The sequence below is a fragment of the Triturus cristatus genome, chromosome 5_2, assembly GCF_964204655.1.
Source record: "Triturus cristatus chromosome 5_2, aTriCri1.1, whole genome shotgun sequence".
Taxonomy (NCBI): domain Eukaryota; kingdom Metazoa; phylum Chordata; class Amphibia; order Caudata; family Salamandridae; genus Triturus; species Triturus cristatus.
This window is the reverse complement of record NC_140588.1, coordinates 335,208,930-335,235,299: the sequence shown is the minus strand read 5'-3', so window position 1 is coordinate 335,235,299 and position 26,370 is coordinate 335,208,930. Positions and strand designations below refer to the sequence as shown.

General features: G+C 43.1%; 1 protein-coding gene across 3 annotated transcripts in view; it reads right to left on the bottom strand.

The window, feature by feature from the left end:
• RNF182 (ring finger protein 182) overlaps positions 1 to 26,370 on the bottom strand; it is a 385,936-nt gene that overhangs the window by 235,954 nt on the left and 123,612 nt on the right. For 2 of the 3 annotated variants that reach the window (XM_085606598.1, XM_085606599.1), the window contains one exon: positions 2,324 to 2,533. The gene's annotated coding sequence lies outside the window, so the exon portion shown is untranslated. The remainder of the gene's footprint in view (positions 1 to 2,323; positions 2,534 to 26,370) is intronic. The other variant, XM_085606600.1, reaches the window with a different exon arrangement.

Below are 26,370 nucleotides of genomic sequence, written 5' to 3'. Positions count from 1 at the left end.
TCCCCAAGGTGTATTTAGCACACCAGACGGCTGCACTGTCTGGTAGCCTTCGACCTATAAATTATCGATTCTGTAGGCCTCAGGGCCAAGCCCCTGCATCTACACAGTGGGAAGCGACAGCGGGAACATATTCCAAGCTGCCTAAGTAACAAAAAGAACACTCGTTAATGGATGTGTTGAACAATTGCAGTATTCCACAATAATTTTGTGAAGATCATACCGAAAATGTCCCTGTGCCTTAGCGGGATATAGACTGCTCCTTTGCACCCCCTCCTCCCCACATCCCACTGGGGCTCATCTGAGATTAGCTTCCATTGCTGCTTAAAGCAACACAATAGATTCAAAAAATGACCAGAAAAAAATGGAGATTCTAAAAACAAAAAACATAAAGGAAAGAAAAAAATATGAGGTAAATATTCTTCATCTGTGTGTCCAACGCATGGAACAACATCTCTCTGCACATACGGCTTACAACATCACTCTAGTAGTTACCGAAATAGTTTAAAACAGATCTCTCCAAAGCACATCTCTTGTGCCTCTAATAAGATACTTCCGAGCAGTTAATGCCAATCTGGGCTCCCCTTCCACTTTATTGATTATTGAATAAATGTTAAATAGTCCCCAACAAGCCTCCATGTACAATTTATTTCTGGCTCAAATTTTTTACATCTAAATTTTCAACAGGCAGGCTATCTCTGCTGACACCTACCGACAGGGGTAGGTATCAGCAAAGACATTTCCCACTCTCTTTTGACAGGAGGGCACATTTGTAAAGTTAGCATCTCTGCACAACCAGCATTTTAGTCTAGGTTTCTACTCGCCTGACCGTATACAAATTGCCTTCTCAGGACTTGCTTGTGTTCCTGGAAATGTGGAGGAATAAGACTTGATGTTTTTGCTGTTCTGTTTCTCACTTTGAGGGTCAGGAGGCATGCTAGTGTGTAGATATAGCTTTAAGACTTATCTCAGATCGGTCATGAAAACAAAACATCCATGAAATCAGCCCAACAATTTAAATGAATTCACTGCATTTCATCATAACAGATAGACAAAGATTTCCTATAACGTGTTGTGTCTGCACAGGTGATATCACTGTGGTGTGTTTACCTTTGGCCGTGCCGTGTTCTCATGACATGCACTCCGTATTCCAGTTTGGAATGATGGAGTGGACACAGTGACGGGGGATGGGAGGGGAGCGGCGAGAAGAAGGACAGATGTCTGTGTGGTGCTCTTAATTGGAATAAATTCTGTTTAAAATAATCCTGTGACTCCTTTGGTTACCAGTGGTGGTTCCTCCGCTATGGTGGAGGAACGTCACCCCACTGCTTTTGAGCAGTTGAAAGGAAAGGAAATATAAAATGATAATAACTTTGTTATTATCATTTTATGTTTCCTTTGCGGGCGGCAGTTGAGCGGGGCTGCTCTGCTCACGGAACAGTGCAGGGGAGGGGTGGTTTGCTCACTCCTAAGTGCACAATGACTGTTTGGTCGGCCCTCTTACGCCGCCCAAACCAGTCATGCTCACTTTCCCCGTTCTCCACTGACTGCATTTCAGCCTGTGTGGAGAACAAGCCCAGGACCCCATTCCCTGGTTGAGCATAGAACCAGCAGGCTCAAAAACAATCACAATGCTGCAATTCAGCGTTGTGATTGGTCAGGGGAACCTGGGTGCTTACCAATCAAAACACTGCAATGCAGCGTTGTGATTAGTCAGGGGGTCCTGGGTGCTTACCAATCATAGCACTGCATTGCAGCGTTGTGATTGGTCAGGTGAGCCTGGCTGCTCTTCCTGGCTTCCTGCCCACAAGGAGAGCAGGGGCAAGGAGCAGAGATGGGGGACCTAGCACCAGGGCAAGGTAAGTGTGTAATACGTTTTTTTTTCTTTTACATTGTTCAACCTCGTGGCCCCCCATGCTAGCCCTCACCCCCCGCGCCCGCCCTTACCCTCCCCCACGCCCACCCCCACCCAGCCACGCATGAGTCTTGCTGGCTGCCACTGTTGATTACTTTATACACAGACGCTAAGGGTTATGAGAACATTCACTGGACTCTTTTTCCTTATTCCAGTGTCCGATGAGGGAAAACGCATGCGATTATTTTACATTAATGCATGGACTGTGAGTGTAGAACAAGTATGACAAACTTGTAGTACTCCTGGATTACTCCTGGCTTATTCCTGGCATTCAGAAGTGAGCCAGGAGTAAATGCCAGCAAAAACTTAGCGAACTGAGCCCAGCCTCTGCACTCTCTCTGAGATACATTGTGCAGCGCGAGACTACTTCATATCAGCTGCTCCCTTTTATATCATTAGTTTGAACCGCACCTCTCTTGCTTCCGGTATGATCTCTTTCAGCTGCAAGCACTTTCCCGAAAAGAGTCACTCATTCTGCAGCGACCACTCGGTCAGATGTTCCTCTCTTATTTGATTCACCTGTCTCCATGGTTACGGTGGAGCGTGCATTGTCCTTCAACGCGAGAGCCTTGAAAAGTGGAATTTCCGATGGATAATCACATCCCCGTCTTCCTGTTCTCCCTGTTGCAGAAACAAAATGCATGATTGTAAAATTGGAAGCCTTTGAACCAGGCTCTTCAAAAGCTGGAAAAGACAATAAATACAACATTGATCGCTTAGATTCAGATAAAGGTATATATGCAACCAAGCATCCTTGTTCTATATAAGGGGGAACCATGTGAAGAATGGTCTGCAGTGAACCAGTCACACGAAAAACATAAAGGGTAATCGATGATGTATGGGGTTCTAGAACCAGAATAGAGGGGGGAGGAGGATCCCAACATGTGTTTTTCTCCCAATGCATTTTCCACTGACTTTTGTATTGGGCATAGCACGAAAACGGACAGTTGGATATCCATTAAATTTGTCAGGATTATAGATTATGGTGTGCAGATGATCCTTTCTGGTAGTGTTTTTTAAGGTATAATGCACTTTATCCTAGCGATATCTGTGGCAGCTGTAAGTTCACAAATCTTTGTGAAAGTCCCACAGTGTATATGTTGTGGGTTACTATTTCTTCTTCTCCTTTTCCTTTTGGTCCTACCTTGCTTTCTCCTTTTGTGTCTGGAATGTAGGTGTACATTCCGGGTCTCATGGGGTGGAATTGTGTGGGGAGGTTCTGGAAGGGTGGGAGCTTTGGCAGTTGAAGCTGGGACTGTTGGATGCTGTGCCACTTTGTATCAGTGGTCCTATTTGTTGAACTTAATTAAATCTACAAGAAGACTATCATCGCCTCTTTCGTCTTCTTTACACTGGCGACGAGTTGAACCTGTGTGGGGACAGGTGTCAGGACCACTGGTTTCCCCATCGAACCCAGACGTGTGAGATTGCTTCTTCATTAATAAAAGAAAAAGAGTCGACGATTTCCATTGTAATCTGCTATTTTGACTGAATTCTGAAAGGACTAATATTGTCTGTACCTCGAAAAGTAAACGATTAACAACGGCTGTATTCTGTCTACCTGAGTTGCCTTGACGACTGCCGTGCTGTGGAGATCTCCGGTTTCGAGTGACGCTGTCAGCGAGCTTCGTGGAGAGGCAGGGCTCCGGTACGACAGGGAGCACATTTGGGTTTCCGGAAGATTTTGAGCACTCGCGTCAGTAGCAACAAGGAAGCAGCGATCTTTCTAAGAGATTTGGAGCTCGCGCATGCGCGTCGGAGGTAGCGAGGAAGCAGCGATCTCGGAGCTGATCCCTCTGACATGCGCGCTAGGGTGTGAAGTTCCTGTCCATGCGCGGTGATGCGCACACCACTTTTTGATTAGCGTTAAGTTGGTGCAATATATACGCATTGGAGAGTGGGCTGAATCTTTCTTTGCGCGGTGACGCGCACACCTTCATTTTTCTCTGGAATTCCTAACAAGGGCTGATTCTTTCTCTGCGCGGTGACGCGCACACCTTCATTTTGTTGAGGAACTTTGTGGTTGCCTTGCACATGCGCGGTGATGCGCACACCTCTGTTCATTAAAGGATCCTTATTGCCGTGATGCACGCACTGTCTGTGGAGGTACTGTTATTTATTTATCTTTGACTTGCACAATTCTTCGTGTGGAGTTTAAGGGGCATTTCTTCACTGCTTCGTGATTTCTCCGTGATCAACACCAGCACTCCTTACTGAAGTACTGTTTTCTTGTGGGTGTGGGACAGTGGTACTCTTTTATCTATTGTTTTTTTTTGTACAATTGTTAATGTAACTATAGGCTTACATTTAGTTTCTTGCGTGTGTTTTTGCACTATGGCTACTGGTATGTCTCAACCCCCACAGTTTCTTTCCGATGCAGGTGATCCCATCTTACCGTGGAAGAGATGGAAGCCTTTGTTTGATTCGTATTTATTAGCTATTGGGGGTGAAAAATTTTCTGCGGTACGCAAGCAAGCTACTTTTTTACATAATTTGGGGGTTGAAGGCAGACATGTGTATGATGGGTTGGATGAGATTGTTCTTGGACGTGGGGAAGGTGAGCCTGAGAATATTTACGACATGTCTATCATGATGCTTGAGAGGCATTTTGGTTCTAAAATTAATGTGGTTTTGGAACGTCATAAGTTTTTTAGCAGGGTTCAGGGTAAGCATGAGAGAATTACCAGTTATGTGGCTGCTTTGAAGACGTTAGCTCGCACTTGCGAGTTTGAGCAACTGACTGACTCTTTGATCAGAGATCAAGTTGTTAGATGCACGAATGATGTGAAGGTGCAGCAAAAGCTTCTTGCCAAGAATCCTGATCTTAAGGAAACCCTAGCCATTGTTGAGGGTATGGAGAACACTAATATGTGGGTGCGAGAGATGAGACCTGAGAAAAGTAATGATGCTTCAGCTGATGAGAAAGCTATTCATGAGATAAAGAAAAATGATTTAAAGAAAGATGATGCTAGAGAAAGTAAGCTGGGGTTCAAGGGTAATGTTGGTGACAAGGATAAAAAAATTCAAGACTCTGAACAATCTACTTTTAATTACAAGACTTCCAATTCTGAACAGAGTGGGTTCAAGAATATCAGACCTGGTTTTAAGTGTTTTAGGTGTGGTAGCGACAGGCATCTTCCTAATAGTTCTAACTGTTATGCAAGGTCTGTAGTTTGTAATAAGTGTGGCAAAAAGGGCCATTATGCCAGAGTGTGTCAGTACAAAGGTAGTCAGGTTGTGCGTTATGTTGATGATAATCAAGTTGTGCGTTATGTTGAAGAGGAGAAGAAGTTTGTGTGTAGTGTCAAGGAGAATGGACTGGTGGATGGTGATGGTTTAGACATGCCCATGTGCGATGTATTGATTGGTGGTCAACGTTTTCCCGTTTTGGCTGACTCTGGTTCACCCTATACGATGGTTGGTGATGCCAATTGGGATGCAGTTTTTGGTCTAGATAAGATTGAGTTATTTCCTCCTGACATCAACCCTGTAGGCTATGGGGGTGTCAGGATAGATGTTTTGGGATATGTGGTCAGGAAAATTCAGTATAAGGACAGGGAAACCGTGGGGAAGGTGTATGTGGCTAAGAGAGGTGATAATCTTTTAGGCTGGAGGCACCAACGGGACATGGGGATCATTTTGAATCCCAATTCTCCTGAAAAAGTTTTACTTTTGTCTCATGAGGTGTTAACTGGCAAGGATGTCAGTTTATGTTTTCCTAAGGTTTTCAGCGATGAGTTAGGGTTGCTGAGGAATTTTGAGCATAGGATTGTGCTGAAAGAAAATGCTCAACCATTTGTTTCCAAAGTGAGGAAAGTTCCTCATTTGATGATGGAACCTTTAAAGCAAGAACTTGATAGGCTGTTGGTCATGGGGGTCATTGAAGAAATTGAGTGTTCTGAATGGTTGGCCCCCATTGTTTTGGCTTCTAAGGATGGTGGGAAAGGGATTCGCATGTGTGTGGACTTGCGCGGTTTGAACAGGCACATTTGGGTTGACAGACAGCCTTTGCCTAACATTTCTGAAACTCTTGCTCTTATCAAGGATGCTAAGTGTTTTAGTGTCATGGATCTGTCATCCGCATACCATCAGGTGCTACTTCATCCAGACTCGAGACATTTGACATCTTTTGTGACACCTCTGGGGGCTTTTAGGTTTGTTCGCATGCCTTTTGGTTTGGTTTCTGCCGCAGCGTGTTTCCAGAGGGTCATGAACAAGGTGCTGGGAGGATTATCAAAGGTTCTTATCTTCCAGGACGACATTCTTGTGTATGGGAAGGATCAAGAGGAACATGATGAACATTTGTGGATGGTGTTACTAAGGCTACAGGAAGCTGGCTTGGTTATTAAGAAGGAAAAATGTAAATTTGGGGTGTCCTCTGTGAGTTATTTGGGACATACCATCTCTGCTGAGGGGATTAGTCCTAAATTGGATCTAGCAGAGAGTATTGTGAAGGCTCCTGTACCTATCAACAAGGATCAGGTACGATCATTTTTAGGACTTGCGGAGTTTTGTTCTAAATTTGTACCAAACTTTGCTGTGATTGCTTCTCCTCTTAGGCTGCTGCTTAAGAAGGGGGTGCAATTTTCGTGGTCTGATGATTGTTCTTCTGCCTTTGACTCCATTAAGGGGAAGATTGGTTGTATGCCGACCTTAGGGCATTTTGATGCTCGCAGGAAAACTGTATTGTGCACTGATGCTAGTATGCTTGGGTTGGGGGCAGTTTTATCACAAGTTGTGGATGGTGAATCCAGAGTAATTGCCTTTGCGTCTCGTTCACTCAAGGGTGCAGAAGAGCGCTACTCTGTGATTGAGCGGGAGGCATTAGCGGTTTTCTGGGCAATACATCACTTTAAGTTTTACCTTTGGGGAATACCTATTGTTATTAAATCTGATCATCGCCCTTTGTGTCAAATTTTCACCTGCAGGGAGGCTGATAATATCTCACCTAGGATCAAGCGCTGGATGGAGGGGTTGATTGAATTCAATTTTGTGATTGAATACGTACAAGGTTCAAAGAACGCGATTGCGGACTGTCTTTCGAGGTTACCCTTGCAGCAAGCAGGTGTGGAAGTGGAAAATTCCTTGGTGGCATGGGTGCATGAATCTGCTGTTGGTTCTGATGAGTGGTCTTTTAATTCTCATGAGGATAAAGATTTGGAGATGCTCAAGGAGTATTCTATCAAGGGTTGGCCTGTGGACAGTGAGGTACCTGAGCCCTTGAAGCCTTTTCTTAATGTTAAGGATGAATTGTGTGTTTTTGATGAAAAATTGTTGAGGGGTAATCGGGTGATACCTCCTCAGGGGCTTAGGGGGAAGATTATCAATTTGGCACATGAAGGGCATTTGGGGAGGAATCTGACCAAGGCCAGAGTACGTGAATGGTACTGGTGGCCAACAATGGATCGTCAGGTGGAAGGTGCTGTAAAGGACTGCTGGGAATGTGCCAACAGTGACAAAAGCAAAAAAACTCGGGTGGCACCTCTTTCTCCAGTAGATGTTCCTTCTGAGCCATGGTCCAAGTTGGGTTTGGATATTGCTGGGCCTTTTGAGCTATTTCCTCCTGATGAGCGTTATGTGTTGTTATTGGTGGACTACACCTCTAAATGGGTGGTCACTAAATGTGTGTCTGTTGTCAATACTAGAACTGTTATTGAATTTCTCTCAGAGGAATTTTCAAGAGAAGGTATTCCCAAATGGCTTATTACAGATAATGGGGTGCAATTTGTCTCGCATGAGATGAGCAGATTTTTGAAAGAGTTGTCCATCATTCATTTCAAGACAGCGTTGTACTCACCGCAAGCCAATGGTCTTGCGGAAAGCATGAATAAATTGGTTAAAAATTGTGCCCAGAGGGCTTTGCAAACTAGGTCTTCTCTTAAGAAGATGCTCAGGGAGACGTGGTGGGCTCATCGCACCACTCCAAATTGGCTGACTTCTGTTTCTCCTTTTTCTATTTTAAGAGGAAGGAAGGCTCATGACAAGCTGAGTCCTGCTTGGTTGAAGTTGGATGTGAATGATTCCAAAATGAATGAGCAGGTAGACTCGAGGAGAAGTGCCTATCAGAGAGAGTATAAGCGCAGGTTTGATCAGAGAAATTCCACAACTTTTAGACACTGGTGTGTGGGGGATGAAGTATTGATCAGAAATCCTGGTCTGTTGAAAAAAGGGCGGCCGCGGTTTATGGGGCCCTTTGTCATTAAGGAGGTCAGGAAGAATGTGGTTGTTTTGGACTCTGGTGAAGTGTGGAGCATGTCCAGGTTGGTCAAGTGGGAACCTGGGGTTAATGTTCGTGGATCTGTCCCGACATGTGAATCTGTTCCCAAACCAGCCTGCAGCAATGCCACTTCCCAGGTTCCAGGTTTTGGCACTTGTAGAAGGTTGAGATGTAAGCCGAATTGGCATAAAGATTATCAGATGTCTTGAGGTGTCTATTTTGTTCTACCACATTTTTCTTGCATTATTGTGTAGTGTTTTTGACTTCATGTATTCTGTTTTTGCATCTCTGTCTCTTGCAATGTAATCATCCTTTATTGTAGGGGTGGGGGATGTGTTGTGGGTTACTATTTCTTCTTCTCCTTTTCCTTTTGGTCCTACCTTGCTTTCTCCTTTTGTGTCTGGAATGTAGGTGTACATTCCGGGTCTCATGGGGTGGAATTGTGTGGGGAGGTTCTGGAAGGGTGGGAGCTTTGGCAGTTGAAGCTGGGACTGTTGGATGCTGTGCCACTTTGTATCAGTGGTCCTATTTGTTGAACTTAATTAAATCTACAAGAAGACTATCATCGCCTCTTTCGTCTTCTTTACAGTATATAGATGACAACTTTGACAAGGCATTATGTGATTGGCTGACTGCCTTTGCAGACAGCCCTGTTTTTTTAAATACACTTTGGCTGTCTTCTGGGTTAGGCCCTTAGCTATAGATATGTGTTGGGCGTTATATTTTCCCCTACCTATTGCTTTAATAAAGTGGTAATAGGTAGGGAAGTTAATTAATACAAAAAATCCTTAGCATACGTCAATAATAAAAGTACAGTACAATAAGTAGAGTTCGCAAAAAATTACATGGATTAAAAAGAGTGAAGAATATCAAGAAAAACCGGCTGTTTATTGTTGATTATTGATTTGCACTATTTTTTGCGAACTCTACTTATTGTACTGTACTTTTATTATTGATGTGTGCTAAGGATTTTTTGTATCATTTCATGTTGCAGCTTTGGGTGCAAATCAGGAGCAGTTGGTGGTCCTCTCCTCCTTATAGCACCGTCCCAAAATTGTGAGATTCTTCTAACTACTAGTGAATATTTCTTTGCACCTTCCTTATGCCTGATACCACCTCCTTATTTGTTTGTAGGGAAATTAATTATTTAAAGTTGTCTATACATTTTAAAAAACATGTACGGTGTACCATGGTACTTCCCAGGAAGTACTGTGGTACTTGAAAAACATAAATTATAATGTACTACAGTGCATTTTCACATTTTTACATATTTCATTCTTTACAAAATGTCTACAGAGTACCACAATATATCTACAAATTATCATGCTACTTAATAAATAAAGGTTTTAATTTATATTTGTTAAAAAAATAATAAATACACTGTACAAGTGTATTGAAAACTACATGGCTGCCTTTTACGTTTTGGAAAGACAGCCATTACTCATTCATATACTGTCTTTCTCATCTACATGTACTGCAGCATGCCACAAAGCTATCATGGTATAGCGCGGCTCAATATATAACTAACTATTTTCAGACTTATAACTTTAACACTAATTAAACTATTTACACCTACCACCTTAAATGACCATTTAAACCCTATAAGCTATATTCCTACCATAATACATCTACATCTGTCCACCCATTTCCATGGTTTAAACTACCACACTCCACTCTACATCACTACACTCTAGGTCACTCTACTCTAAGCCACTCCACTGAATGCATTTCCACTTGATGCCATTACACCCTATGTCACTCCACTATACACAATGTTCCTCCACTCTACGCCACTGCACGCTAATCTACTGTACACCATTCCACTCCACCCCTCTCAGAGCCGGACTGGCCGGAGCGGGCACCGGGCAATCCCCCGGTGGGCCGCACGGGCGGGGGCTGGTTTTGGGCCCCTGGGGGCCGTTTTTGTTAAGGGATGTTTTTGTAGCATAGCTGCAAAATCGGCCCTGTAACAAAATTGGCCGAAAATCGGCCCTGGCAAAGAGCTCGGCAGCACCCCCCAACCCCCCCGGGGGGTAGAGGGGAGGCCCTGCCGAGCACTTTGCCAGGACCGGTTTTGGTTCCGAGTCCAGTCCTGACCCCTCTCCACTCTACACCACTCCATTGCACGCTATTGCACTCTCCGCTACCCCATTCAACGACACTCCAGTCTACACCACTCCACTGTATGTCAATCCACTCTTCGCCACTTCACTTTATGCTATTCCATTGTATGCAACTCCACTGTGCACCACTCCACTGTATGCTATTTTACTGTACACCACTCCACTCAACGCCACTTTACTGTACACCACTCTAGTATATGCCACCCCACTGTACAATATTACACTCTCCACTTCACTCCACTGTAATCCGCTCTACTCTACAGGGCCAATTCACAGAACTAATCTGAGATAAAATCCTAAACTTACTACTTTTGGTATTCACAGAAGGTAGTAGAAGTAAAGTTAGGACTCCTAACTTTACTACTACTAAATGCCTTTTGTGAAGGCATTGTGAAGAGTATAGGTCGTGCTGCGTTTTAGTGTCAAATGAGATTGAAGGTTTGAGAGCTGTTGTTCCAGTGACCGGCTCCTGCTCAGCTGCCCACAGTATTCATTCACTATCTATCCCTCAACTATTTTCTTCAAGAAAGAAGTCGAAGCACTCCTTATGAACAAATTTCTCCCCTAGATACTTTGATACACTTCTTCCATCAATCACATTAATGACTACTCTCTCCGGCAACTGCAGTGTTTTAAACTTAGCGCTCCTGACTCTACCCTAATGTTTCTTGACACTGTCTGATCCAACAGTTTTATTGTCTATGATATGTTAGCTTTTATCGAGCTATCTCGTCTACCATTGAACACTGTAAAGCGTACCCTCCCTTCTCTGGGTGCTACCTATATCCTGCATCTTTCCTCTTCATATCTGATTTTATTGTTATCACTATGCTGCTCTCTGCAAATTTGTAAAGCACTCTGATAACCGCAGGGGTCAAGTTTGCGCTATAAAAAAATAGCAAAATAAAAAAATAAAATATATAAGCGTGCTGCTTTATAGGGATTTTAATACTGTCTCACAACGTGATGAACACCACTAGCTACAGCCCTGGAACCACAGCTAATTTATTACTGTTTTATGAGACAGCCCAGCTTGCAGCTAAGTCACGATTTTCTGAGTCTTCAGCCAGGTCAGGCAGCACTAGACACCTCAAAAACAGCATGTTCAAGGTGTGCACTGGCAGCTACAAATGAGTTTTTTCTTTGAAGGTCATTACACGCTTAATATATTCACTTCTCTTGGGGTGTTCACAATAGAAAGACCATGGTCGATTCCATGTCGAATTTTCAGGATTAACCTCTGACTATCTGAATATTTATTTTACATTTGATGCAGTGAAATGTAGCCACATGGATGAACTGAAAACTTGGTGAGCATTTTACCCTGGGACACCGCTGGGTTGATGCCAGAGGACCAATAAAAAACAGACATATGCTGGGTCTTCAGCCACAAGGTGGGTAGACACAGAGTGGGTAGGCACAGAGTCACTGGACACAAAGATGTAGATTCCAAAGCTCTAGATCTCCTCCTATCGGGAAGAGAATAGTTCTTGGCAACCTTCGAACATGACAACCCTGATACCTCAGAATCGTGGAAACAATATACTACCTTTCGCTCAGTCACTTGTGTTCAATTAGTTTGTTTCAGAGAGATACACAGAATAAACAGGCTGGGCATTTTCAATAAGAGTTTATTAAACAGATGTTATTCTAGTGTAGAATAGATGAGCTGATTCTGGTTTTCATGTAAACTTGAGCACTGGTCAGTCGGCTTTCTGGTATTACTAATAAAGCTAGGAACTAAGACAGTAGAAAGTAAGGGAAGAAGAAGAAGGGAAATCAGCCTGGCATGTTTGTACAACAGTTCAAAGAAAAGAAAATTGTTTCAATTGAAAAAGTACCACAGACTCTGAGAGAACAAGGTTGAGACACTGGCAAAGCATTTTGGATATGGAATCGCCTTTGCGAATAAAACCTCTCTGTCTTCTTCTATCAAATCAGAATCAACCTTGGGGACAAATAGCCTCAAACTGCATTCAGTGTACACATTCCTCTTCATCCATTTGTCTTACTCCAAAACTGTACTCTAATACCTCAGCCATGGGTCTTTGTCATTTTAAGGATGTATGGGGCCCTGAGCAGGACATATTTACAGGTCCATGGCTGGACGATAATGAAGTTTATTACACATTTTGCAGTAATTCAAGTCCACATGACGGCAAACAATACTGAATTGTACTTAAAATATTATCAGTGGAGTCACCCAAAAACAACAGAAACATGTCTTGCACAGTGTCGCAAAAATCCATATAATGAGACTGTGTAGAGAAAGAGTGATAGGTAGAGATAAGCAGTGAGATAAGCAGTGAGCGGGAGAGTGGTTTAAGTCAAGGTATAGAGGTGAAAGATAGCTTTCCTAGGGGGGGACTTTGAAAGTGTGGATCCTGGACAATTTCCAATTTTCCCATGCCTTAAAATGTCTCCATGATGGGTGTTTTCAATGCTACTGATGTCTTCACTCTACCACCAAACTGCAGCAACTGAAGTAAGGTTTGTGAAGTACAGAAAATATGAATCAACAATGCTACAGACGAATTTTAAAAGGTAAGATTAGCCAAGGATTGGGAAATATCTCTCTATAGCAACATAAGGATCTTAGTATAGGTGAATGCTTTTAGAATCCCAGCTTCCTCCACACTTTGAAACAATAAAACTCCAATGCCGGTAGTGCATCCAGTTACAATAAAATGGTGGCCACTGAAAAGTAGTTTAGGAGCCAGAGCAACATCGAAAGTTGCCTTTCCTAGTTCAAGAGCTTCCCGGTGTTCTGTAAATTGAAAATTGAGGATAATTATTAACTTGCCAGCAGCCTCCTCCCCTCAGGTCGGTGCTCTCTGAAAGAAGATCCTAAATGCCGGAGGCAGGGGGAACTCTGATTTACATGCCTAACCTGTGCTCATAAACTGTAACTAACATTGTTCAAATGTTTCTGGTCCTTCCAGAGTCAACTTTTCTGTAGTTGAAATTGTACGCTCTCCCTTGTCTTGTGTCATGTTTTGTTCCTGGTCCTCTGCTCATCACCTTCAATTTTCCATCTATATGAGGCTAAGACCTTGCCAAGGCTATTCGGCTTGTTTTGATGGGATTCCATGAATTGTCATGCTCTGATTGTCATAATGGTTCCCCCATGAACTGTGCTACATTCTTTGTCATTTGCAAGTGGCTGATTACAGGTTGGCGGAGAAACATTTCTTGTTTACATCTAATGTTACTGTGTATCAATGTATACAGGTGGGTTACTCGTATAAGTCTGATACTTAAGTTGTATCCAATTAAACAAAATAAGGTTTGGATTTAGATTTACAAAAAAAGAACTGTGTGTGTGTCTGTGGGTTCCAATTTTATGCCCCGTGTCAGCCTGTGGATGGAGCACAAGCCTTTGTTCACCCCTAAACCAGTTCTGGCCAGTTCCTCCTTTCCCTCTGGTTTGGAACAGATGTATGATGATACAAAGCAAATATTTACAACGCATGCCTTTACAATGCAGTTTTCACATCGCAACATCCATTACAACGCATGATTTTACATTGCATGCCATCAAAACACATTTTTAGAAACTACCTTTACAACGCATTCCATTACAACGCATACCATTACAACGCATACCATTACAATGCATATTACTTTTAGGGCAACAGTAGGGTAAGTGTTGGATAGTGTAGGGGTAAAAATTACTATTCCCACTCCAGTGAGTGCAACAGTAGGGTAAGTGTTGGATAGGGGAGGGGTAAAAATTACTATTCCCCATTACTTACCTTATATTGCGTTGTAATGGCGTGCGTTATAGTGACATGCGTTGTAATGACATGCGTTGTAGTGACATGCGATGTAATGGCTGTGTTGTAATGGCATGTGATGTAAAGGATGTTGCATTGTAATGACTACGATGTAAAGGTAGTGCGATGTAATGACTGCGTTGTAAAGGTTGTTTCCCGTTTGGAACCAGTGAGACAAAAGCGATGCAGACCTAGGTGTGAGCTTCATCTACCTGTGGCAAGGTAGGCATCCTTTGAAGTTCGGGAAGGGAGTGTGCACAGCCACCAGGCCAACCTGTCAAGGGTGGAGTTTCCCTCCCCACACCAAGAGTCCTTTGTCCTCAGTATGGGAGCAATACACATCTCACCACAGGGGAGCCACCAGGGCTCAGGAGACAGATGGGCACTAGCTGGAAAGCCTTTTGGTTTTAGGCAGGATAAGAACAACGTTCTAAATGTGCAATTTCCAAAACAGTAATATAAAATCTGATTTGACCATGAGGTTGGATTTTAAGTTTTTATTAAAATGAGTCCCTAAACCATTTTTATAGATACTCTCAACTGAATTTAGCACTCATTAAATGTAATGCTGTAAACCAATTTAAACCTATGGGAGAGCCAGCCTTGAAACAGTGAATAACTATTTTGGAGGTTTTTTACTGCCAGGACATGTGAAACATTAAATATATGTCTCTTACTTTTTAAACATCATGAACTCTCTTATATGGGCTTTTAAGGCCTACCTTGAGGGTGTGACTTGTAAAAATTAAAAAGGAAGGTTTATTTTGCCAGGTCAAAATGGCAGTTTAAAACTTCACACACAGGTTACAGTGGCAGGTCTGGAGACTTGTTTTACAGTGCTATTGTAGTGGGTGGCCCATTGAGTGCTACAGCCCACTAGTATTATTTAATTTGCAGGTCTGAGTACTGATGGCAATATATATTAGGGACTTACAAACAAATTAAATGTGGCAAGCAAGTGTATACCATTTATGACGTTACAATGCATACATTTACAATGCATGCCTTTACAACGCAGTTTTTACATCGCAACATCCTACATCGCATTATACCTTTACAACGCATCCAATTACAATGCATACCATTACATCGCATTTAAGGTAAGTGTTGGATAGTATAGGGGTAATAATGACTATTCTAACTCCAGTGAGTGCAACAGTAGGGTAAGTGTTGGATAGTGTAGGGGTAATAATGACCATTCTAACTCCAGTGAGTGCAACAGTAGGGTAAGTGTTGGATAGTGTAGCGGTAAAAATTACTATTCTAACTCCAGTGAGTGCAACAGTAGGGTAAGTGTTGGACAGTGTAAGGGTACTATGCGTTGTAATGGTATGCATTGTAATGACTTGCGATGAAATGCCTGCGTTGTAGTGACATGCGTTGTAATGACATGCGTTGTAGTGACATGCGATGTAATGGCTGCATTGTAATGACATGCGATGTAAAGGATGTTGCGATGTAATGACTGCTATGTAAAGGTAGTGCGATGTAACGACTGCGTTGTAAAGGTTGTTTCCCAATTTTAATAGGTTTAGAAGGGGAGGGCACGAGCACCTTACCACTAGTTAGTTAGGGTAAAGTGCACAGAGTCATATAGGCAGCATAAACAGGTTCAGCAACAAAAGGCAAAAATCTGGGGGCATATCATGAACAAATATGGTAATTTCCAACAGCGACTAATTCCAGTAAGATCAATATGTCATACTGGAAAGCAGTGATATCAGAAATGTTATGAGCATCATATGCATCAATTTCTGAACAAGCAGTGGTAATGCAAATGTGTCTGATTTATTAATGAAAATGCATTTCACGTCATTGATGGATTTAGGCACTCAATAAGTCATCATATATGCATATTGTCACTTATCTCTGCACTCATACATCCATTCGTACATTCACTGACTCATTCTTGTATTCACCCTCTGATACAACTACAATAAAACATGCACCAACTCAACAACAAATGCATGATACATTACAAGACTATAAGTAGAAAAAAGAAAACATGCTGCCATATAGCAATGGCATTAAGACTAATGGGGTGTCCCAGTATCCTTCAAAACCTGGGGAATCAAGTGGTATGCAACTACAATTGGTTCTGTAGGGAAATGCAGTATTTATTTTCAACGAGCCTTATTTATCTCCTGATAGACTGGGGATTACCAATTAAATGGTACAACACATCCGATTATTAAATGGAAACACAACAAGCACAGGTGTAAACTAACACCAACAGTCACAGATTATACCATTTTTGGGTTACTACTGCAGACATTTGGACGTTGGTGCCTCTACCTGACCCTGCCACTCCTAACAGATACTTGTCCATTGTGACCTTCACATAACTTCTCGGATAGCGAGTGGTGCATATTTTTGCATGTATATATATTTTTTTAAACTATAGCATGCTCCAAGCCTTTAGTCACATCCTTGACATGGGCTATAGTTGAACACAAAATCCATAGTAACTTCCCTCCTATCTTTTGTTCGACATAAACGACCAATTGTTCACAAACGCATTGATTGTCTCAACCCATCCTATTCACGAGTGAAGGCAAGTGTTCTGAGTGCAGCTCCTATGTATCTTTAAGGGTTTCTTTCGGTTGCTTGTGTCTAATGAAAAAGGTTTGTCTTACCATTTCTATTCTAATGTTGTTTTCCCCCTAGCCACAGTACGCTTGTGTAATTTTGTCAGAGTCTCCTGTGCCACCAGCACCTTACACTGCAGGGGAAAGGTCAAAGATATTTTGTTCTTCACTGCCAAGTGGGTGAAAAGAGAGAGCCTCCTTTTAGGTTTACATGCCGCCATCAAAGGCAATTAGATAATTGGCGAGCATTATGTGCCAGGTTTCCTTGAAGTTCAGCTGTCTCTGGAGTTAGATCTATAAGGACCAAGGGGCATATGTATCAACATCTCCATTTGCGATTCTCAAATAGCGTTTTTTAAAGAATCACTATTTGAGAATTGCAAAACGGGATGTATTTAAAAAATCGCAAAACTTTTGCGATTTCTTAAAATTCCTTAATTGCGATTAGCAAATTGCGAAATCGCAATTAAGGAATACCTTCCCATTCATTCCTATGGGCCAGGAGACCCATAAGAATGAATAGGAAGTAATTCTCAAATTGCGAATCGCAATTTGCTAATCGCAATTTGAGAATAATTTCAAAGGTGCAAGGGTGTCAAGATGACACCCTGATACACCCCTGAAATTAGCATGTGTGGTCATATGGCGCACATACATGCCCTAAGGGCATGTATGTGCATCACGTGGCACTAGTAGTTGGTGGTAATTTGCGATTTCTTAAGGATTAATCGCAATCCTTTGGTGAGTGTTACATTTCATTTAAGAAATCGCAATTCGCGATTTCTTAAATGCTTACGCAATCTTAAGAAATCGCTAAATTAGCAATTCCTTACATTTGCGTTGGGAATTTGCCTAATACATCCCGTTTTGCGAATTTTCAATCGCAAACGCTGTATTTTGCGAATCGCAGCGTTTGCGATTAAAAATTCGCTTGATACATATGCCCCCAAGTCCTTCCAGGTGTAAGCTCTCCCCCATACCCTTTCTGTCTTTACCACTGCTCCACACACCACACAAGGACTTCATTCGAATCCAGGCGCTTTTCTAAGAATGAAACACTGTAGCGGATGTAAATAAGTTATTGTGTACTGGTTCATTATTTACAGAAATCCACACAGTCACTGAACAAGAGACATCCATGTCACAGGTGAAAGAATTAACCACAGAACCATGCCTCTAACTGCTTATTATGCTCATCATGATGAGCCTTTACAAAACCTCGACACTGCCTCTACAATGCAATCGAATGTGGCAATCTGTATTTTGTAATTCTCACAATGACATTTTTAACCTAGAAATGCAGCAAAAAGTAAAAGCCGGCGCATAGGATAGTATCCCTTTGAATGGGTACACGCATGGTGGTGTTTGGGATGGGCCTGAGCAAGTGATAGGTTGAGACAAAACAGTGACTTATAGGCATAGAATACATTCGGACTAGTGTGTGAATATCTCGCTCTCTCTCTCTCTCTTTCTCTCTCTCTCTCTCTCTACATATATGTGTATAAATACATACATATATATATATATATATATATATAGAGAGAGAGAGAGAGAGGGCGAGAGAGAGAGAGAAAGAGTGAGATAAACATATATATTTTATATATATACTTTATAATGTTTGTTTCCTGTGATTGTGTGCTTGCGAATGTGTGTGTGTATGTGTGCCATGCGTCCATGCGTGTTGAGAGTGATTGCTGTCCTCAGGGCAACATAGTCAGTGCTTGAACACAACTTTGCCCCATCCACTCCTTCTGTTTGCCTTTATCCAACTTGTGGACATACTACTGACTGAATTATCAACCATCGGGACAAGAAAGCCCTTTGTTTTCCAGGCTTGCACATTGGCACAGCAGAGGTGCTGTGGGCCTTAGTGCAGCCAAGAAATGGAACCTTTGACTGCTGTTAGGATAGGAAAATAATGAAACGATCAGGGTTCAGTGGCTCCCTAGGTTCCACCGGCCCCAGTGCCAATGCACCTGCGCCTTCAATAGCCACGCACTTAGCCTTGCACCGTGGCCACTGAGAGAATAGCATATAAAGTACACCGATGGCAAACTCCCTGTCTGGCACACATGCCCCACTGGCTGTAACATTCTAAGCAGAAACATTAGGAGGATGCTGTGGTGATCATCTGATCATCCGCTGTGACGCTCATAAGGGTGGAGATGGGCCGCCAGGGTGATCTTCAACGACCGTGGTGTCGAGATTGGTTGCAGTCACGCTCATAAGGGAGGAGATGGGCCGCCAGGGTGATCTTCAACGACTGTGGTGTCGAGGTTTGTTGTGGTTCGTCTTTGAGTGATTTCAGCAAATTCCAGCAAAGCGTTTTGGGGTGATGGGTACACTGTGGTCAGCAAACTAGAAGCTTCAGGGTTTGGGGTGGAGGGAGACACTTTCTATGAAGTTAGTGGGGGCGGGGGAGACCTCTTGACCCCTCTAAAGACCAGAGTCAGTGGTTTGTATGGTGTAACGTTTAGAGAGATGTCCAGCCACACGCGTAGCATGAACATTTTTCAGCTCAGACCATTCAAGGTTTAAATAAAAACATCAAAGTAAGATAGGTGGAGCTTCTATTTGGCATTGGTGTTGGGTCAAAACTTTTACTGCCGGGGATCAGTTACAATGGAGGGAAGAGTCAGTGCAGAGGAACACTCTGAGTCTTCAGAAGTCACCATAAACAGGACACAACTTGTTTGGGGCTCTGAGCTACAGATTAGATGTGGTATTGACTGATGCACACCCCAATCACCGTCCCTTAAGCTAGACAAAGGTATTCTGGATGCAGGTTGTTGCTTAACTCAGGCAACCCTGCTACTCTGGGACATCTTTTAGCCAATAGCAGCTGGACAAATAGGCTGGAGGGCAAGATTAGGCAAAACAAGTTACAACATTAACGCAGCAAGACTCTTTATAGTAAATATGTTGTTCAAATTAGTGTGCTGTAGTGTTCTTCGCAAAATATATTTACACCGAATCATTCATCCATGATATATGGTCAATATTCTATTCACAGCCCATGATTTACCAAATAACATATAATATTGCAAGTATACGCTATATTTATGCAGAAGTAGCTATCAGAGCAGTATAACAGTCCATAGATCACAACAAGAGATTAAATAGTGGTTCAAGGCCCACAGCTGACACGTGTTTCGTCCCCTTCACGAGATTTTATCATGGCTACCAATGGTACATTAGTTACACAAATCAGTTCAAATATATGTTTCACGTTTAGTGTGACTATGAACAAAAATCTGCAGATGGTAATGCTTGCAAATGTTAGTAGAGTACATGCAGATGAGATGCAGATATTGGGGTATGCATGTGGGGTGTTAGGGGGGTTCACCTTATGTCATATGTGAACGATTCAGTGTAAAGATACTTTGAGAGGAATTCTAGAATGCGCTAGTTTAAACAACAGAATTACTGTGAAGAGTACTGTCCAAATATAACTCTAAAAAAAAAGTCAGCCATGCCAGTCCTTCTAACAAATCAGGTGTCATCATTTTATTCAACCACCTTTTCCAGCTTGAAAATTCTCTTTAAAAAATGTAACTCTCAAAAAGATGACTCACACTTTCTTTACAGCTCATTTTGAATGGAGACTCTGCTGTCTATTTTGCTCTTGGGTTCTCCCGGGAAAGTTTCTTGACTTCTCTCGTTTAGTCAGAGGGAGCAGGGCGGCCTGTCTGCGCTCCGGGTGAATGAATCATTTAGTGAAAGACAAATCCAAGGCCACGTGTCTCAGCAGTCCTCCTGCCCAGAGTTCCGAGAAACAACACGAGTTCCTGGACATGGCGTCGCCTGCGTGGAAACAGGGGAAATAGTCGGCTAAAAGTGCACTTTCCATGCTTAGCTAACTTACTCGTTGCCCACTCAGACAGAAGAGCTAGCTCCCAGCAGGCACAGGAAACAGGCCTATTACCCCACCACACAGTTAAGCATCTGCATGATATTACTGCAGAGCTATCGACTACCTTTGGTTGAGCAATCCCTTGCTCAGCTAACTGATGTCAGCTCATTACGAACAGCAGAGTTACCCGGACAGGTCAAAGAAAAGACTGTTATCCGCTGTTGGTTCCAGTCAGCCGAGCTATGCCCTGCTGGGCTGATCTATCCCTGGGCAGATGCACAGCTATGTAGTTGATGACTGTCGGTCCACCTGTCTGTTCAGTGTGTCTTTCTGATTCCACCCATCCTCCTATGCTTTTGCTCCACAGATGAGCTGCTACACAACAGTGACGATATAACTCACACAGCTTGCAAGGAGTAGACCTCAGACCAGATCACCATAAACTAAATCTGAATCACTGGCGTTAAGTTGGAGGGTCACAAGATCTGTGCCTGCGCTATGAAACACCGTTGAAGACAAAACCACTTTCCTGCAACCGCAACACGCACCTACACTACAAGCAAGCAGAAGGTTTCAATCCACGTTATATCCTCCACGGAGACCCTCTATCACTTAAATCTACATCTGTAGACACAAATCTGCTGATGAGAAAGTAAAAGCGCAATGAGGGCAAGCATTGGGCAATCACTGTGCTCTACGATACCTAAAAAAATCACATGCTTTTGAGAAGGGAGTCCCAGGATAACAAGAGGAGACACAAGTCCAGGGCGGCATGGGAGCCGGGTACACACGGTGAGGCATGTCACAAAGATAGTACTTCCCTGAGGAAGTATAGCTACACAGCACATTACCTATTTCAAGCCATGTTGACAACAAAAGAAAACCCTTACTCTGTAATTAAACAAAGTACCAACCCAGCAGCCTGTTATGAGAATCAGCTAACATGCATAAGGAATGGAAAGAGCTCCACACCCCACACACCCACCTAAACACTTTGCTAACACCTAGGTGTTGTACAGTTGTAAACTGTGCAGTACAAGGACAACCAAGACCCCAAGCAGGTGATCTAACTGAAATGGCTGCTAGTGGCTAGGTGCAAGGTCAGATTAGCCACAACTTGACTTCAGTACACCACACAGAGAGGAACATAAAAACATGTGACCCTCACATTGGTTTTGTGGTAGCTTGTAATGAGCATCCCACTTGGAATACAACCCGGGGAAAACCCAGCATGAATCACAACAACACTCTTACTATATTGGGCATGGTCTGCCAATGGAAAGACATAGAGATGACCCTCCTTGGATAGACCCATGTAACTGCAGGCACATAGGTGTGCAAGAAAAATGCTTAGGAGCTATGTAATTGGTTGATGTTCGCTATATAAAAAATACACAAGATAAAATAACGAAGCATTGGGTGCTGATGTATGCATTCCAGTCATCATAGATACCTCTGTAGTTGGCCAGTCTTTGCAGTTGGTAGTGCTTCTATCTCAGGGCCGGCTTTAATACAGTGCGACGGATGCGGCCACACTGGGCGCTGACCTGTTGAGGGGGCGCTGACCTCAGGAGAGGGGGTCTGAGGGTGGGATGCTGTGTTTAGCAATAACTTATGATTTGAAGATGAGGAGCACTTCTGCCCCGTGGTAGTGAAAGAAGCCAAAGAGGCAGTCAAAGGGTGCAGGGTGCCAAAAATGATTGTCACACCGGGCACCACCAGCAGTAAAGCGGCCCTGTTCTATTTGGTTCAATTCAGCTGAGATTGCTTTCTGTGGCACTGTTGTCAGGTCTCTTGGGTAATGATGCGATCAAGGTGCATCGTCTTTGGACAGTTTCTTGAAGAACTCTTCTTTTTGTTTACCGACCTATCAGAACAGAGTGTATGCAACCTTCACTATTGCCTGGTATCCTTAATTAACAGTGGCCCGTCACCCCGGTCCCAGTATTTAACTTCAGCAGAGATGTGGGTGGGATATTCCTTCTGGAAGCTTGGGCCCTCATACTCTAGTCCCACTGCATGCTCCCCTTCCTTGCTATGAAACCTAAATTCAAGGGTTTTTACATTTTCAAGGGGATATAGCACATCCAAATGTATTTTTCCAAGACCCTGTAGCCTTGTATCCCTCTGTTTACAATCTGGATGATAGGCGCCCTGGCTCTGTGGATTACAACTATTTTACCCATTTTTGATTCTGTGGCACTTTTAACAAATATATGTCATATTAGAAAGGCATCAATTCTAGAGCAGCAACTAGGCGCTTGTGGATAAAAACATGGCATCTTCATGTTGGAAAATTACTCATCTAGAATTCTTCAAGCCTCAGGCTGCTTCCATAAATGGTTTAATTGTGCATAGAAAATAAATACTATCTAACCTTCATGAGTACTCTATGAAGGTTTTTTTTGTATGAAGAAGAACAAGCTTGGACCTCCTAACTGAAAGGGTCTATTTATTTGTGAAGGTCACTTCCAAAGTCAAAAACTTTAATTTGCAGAAAGTCTATCAGAATGTCCCCACTTTTCCAGTGCAAGTCAAGGGAGCTCTGGCATTGATATACCCAGGATGCATAGTGCTGGCATTTCGACCCATATCGTATAGAGTCATAGACCAAGTAGAGTCCATGCTGCACTCCAGATCTTACAACAACCCCTAGACCAGCCGATAATAAAATTGAGTAAAAAACGGTCTTGTTGCTAGTGGTCAGACTTATAAAAGAGGTCCAGAGAAGATCCGAATGAGTAGTGTGTGCCTCCCCTAGACTCCCCTATTCATTTGTATTGGATATACACAGTTGCCCAAGGATACAGCAAGATGGGATTTAAACAAACAGATGCACGAGGAGAGAACCTAGAAAAACAAAATATGGTTTAATATCCTATGTGCACCACAGGCTTTCACTAAACGGATCCGCTGCTATGAATGGTCTTTGTGTAACCTATACTCGTGCCTCAGGCACACTATGCAAGAAAACAAAAGCTTCATTTCATTACCACCACAAAACAAGGGTGTATTTTGTATCAAAACATGGCGTGCTTTTAATTATATGCCATAACTGCTCATTAAAAATTGGCTGAGAACTCTCATTCATTCGAAACGCTTCCCATATAGTCTTCCTTCCCCCGAAGAAACAAGGTGATAATAATGAATTTTAATCACTTGCCAGTAGAGGCGAGAGCCAGACTCAGAGTCCTCCGCATTTCAACTCTAATTCCATTCCACCATTTTTATGTTACGGAAGCAAGAGGATAACTTAGTGATTTTGTGCCACAGGCTCCACTTACAAGTGCCCTGGATTAAGGGCCGATATTCATCTGACCTGGTAAAATTCAATACCCGAGGTTCATAATCTACCAGGACCAACAAATACTACCTGTTAAGAGCCCCCACTCCAAAATGTGAATAACATGTATGTGAAAAAATGGGGTGTATTATATGGTGTGGTCATGAGGCCTCAACGTGTGATAAACTGCTAACCCTTCTAAGAGCAGCCAAGTTTTGTTTGTCAAACCTTAGCTCAACCCAGGTTACTGTGGCTTCGAGCATTCAGGCTTCAATAAAGAAACAAGTGTTGGTCAATTTATGTAAAACATGCAGTCAAGAGCATGCATAGGCAGTAAAAATACTTGCCACTTTTGATCCAACCCAATTTGGGGTAGGGAGGGAAAGGGGTAGGTTGAGGTTGAGGTATTTTTAATCTGTAGTTATGCCTCCTAGGTTCCTTTCTTATAAGAGCTCACCTGGAACATGGTTGAGCCCACCGTGACCTCTAGGAGTCAGGGTGAACCCAATGAAGCATGACACTACTAGAGTGTGTGAGGGCTATTTAAAGAAAAGGATATTTTTCCTTTCCCACGGTCTAGTTGGGGTGAGCACTCCCTCATCACGTCATGTGTTGTGACACTAGGTGGGATAGTTTGGGAGGATGTATTCCCCCTCTCCTTCCCAAAAGGTGAAAAGACCTCTCCACCCTTCCGGACCGGCCAGTGGTTCCCACACTCCCAGTTCCTAGGTGATAACAGATATTCTTTCTGCACCCAAATCTTCATGAATGGTAATTACTGGGCATTTCCCCCATTACATTTCAGCAGGTTTGACCAAGTAAATTCCCTAGAAACACCTAATGACACAGCACGGGTAAACCCCTTTGATAAATTGCGCCCTCAGTTGTCTGGTAACATGAGTTATCGCATGTATCTGAATTCTAGGAGCGCTCATAATCAGTCCTTTAGTCTGATCTGCATTCAAGAAGCAGCGCTGCACATCTGCAGCTTGCCTCTTTCAGAGTCAATGCTGAGTGCCCGATGAAGGGATGCCATTCACCATTCACTCCTGGAGGTAAATGACCTCAGGAAGCAGCAGAGACGGGCGCGTTTCCAATTACACATGTCCACATGCGCTTCACAAATGAAGGAGTCACTTCCCATTAGGAAAGTAGACATTGACACAGAAAACAGTGGGCATAAAGGAAAGAAAGGCATTAAATTCTAATTTAAATTCTCGAAACGCTTATATTTACCACCGACCACTCTTCAGCAGGTGCTTTGGGTGTAATTCTATTGTTTTTGAGGAATCCATTTTTTTTCTCATGTAGATAAGAGCAGTGCCCAAGTTGTGAGTTATGTGGTAATGACATCACGGCATGGCTCCACTCAACTACAAACTGTACTCCACATGTAATATTTACTGTGTGCCAGAAATATCACACGCCGTGCTAATGTTGATGTTTTTACCCAATGCAAAAAAGAAAAGAGATGGATAGACTTAAAGTTACAAGCCAGCAGCCTCACTGGAAAGCAGGGCAATTTCCTCTAGAAACTCCTACATCCAAAGCAGGTGGTAACTCAGAGAAAGAAAAAGACCCTAAACACACAAAACAGCTCACTGATCGCCAAAGAACAGCAGAGCAAATGTATTAAACCAGATGCCCTACCCCTTTGTTAATGAGGCAGTGACACCAATAGGCTCAACAGTAGCACAGTGCCCATCAGACACAAATATGACACTTCTAACCACAACAAATCAGACAGGCCCATACTACCAACCCTCATTCACACCTTACAGCACTCCACCATTGTTGCTATAAATTGGGACCTCCAGGTTGCCCGATGCCAGATACAAATGGCAGTGAGATGCAGTAGAAGCCCATGAATTCAAGTGAGAAGGGATTGCTCTTGACAACATTTTGTGGCCACGACAATAAAAGCAGCAGGCATGATGGTTTGTACTGCATAATTCAGCTGCACACGTATGAATATGATAAGGTGCGAACACAAGGAGATGATAGACGGAGCGCCGAAACTTTTCAGACACTGACTCCCAGTCACTATTAGATCTGGGTTAAATCCATCGTCTTTAGCTCACTTTGCCACTCCAGTTTAGACCCAACCATATGCAAATTAGTTTGGACCCTGTTCCTCGTGGGGACAGTCCAGCCCGAACTGCCAAGCCATGTCTTCCCTGGACCAGAAACAAGCATCCTGGGTTCGGATTCGGGCTAACAGCCGTCATCAGCCAGGCTAGCTTGAATCCAGTGGCAAAGTGAGCAAGGGACCCGCATCTGGGCATACCCTGTCAACTTAGGGTGAACAAAGCAAACACTAGGAAATGATGGGCGGAGCGCTGAAACATTTCAGACACTCACCCCCAGTTACAGATCTGGATTGAATCCATCATCGTTCTTTAGCTCACTTCACCACCAAAGTTCAGACCCAGCCATATGATAAGGAGCTGCATTCACGATACCACAGAGACACTTCATCTGCAGAAGTGCCACATGGGACATGGATACTTGATGAGCACAAGACACTTCCCATCCAAGTCCACTGACAAATGGCTCACGGGTGATCCCTTTCACAATGCCAAATGGGGTGCACTTGTTTAAATGTTGAGAGCCACCAC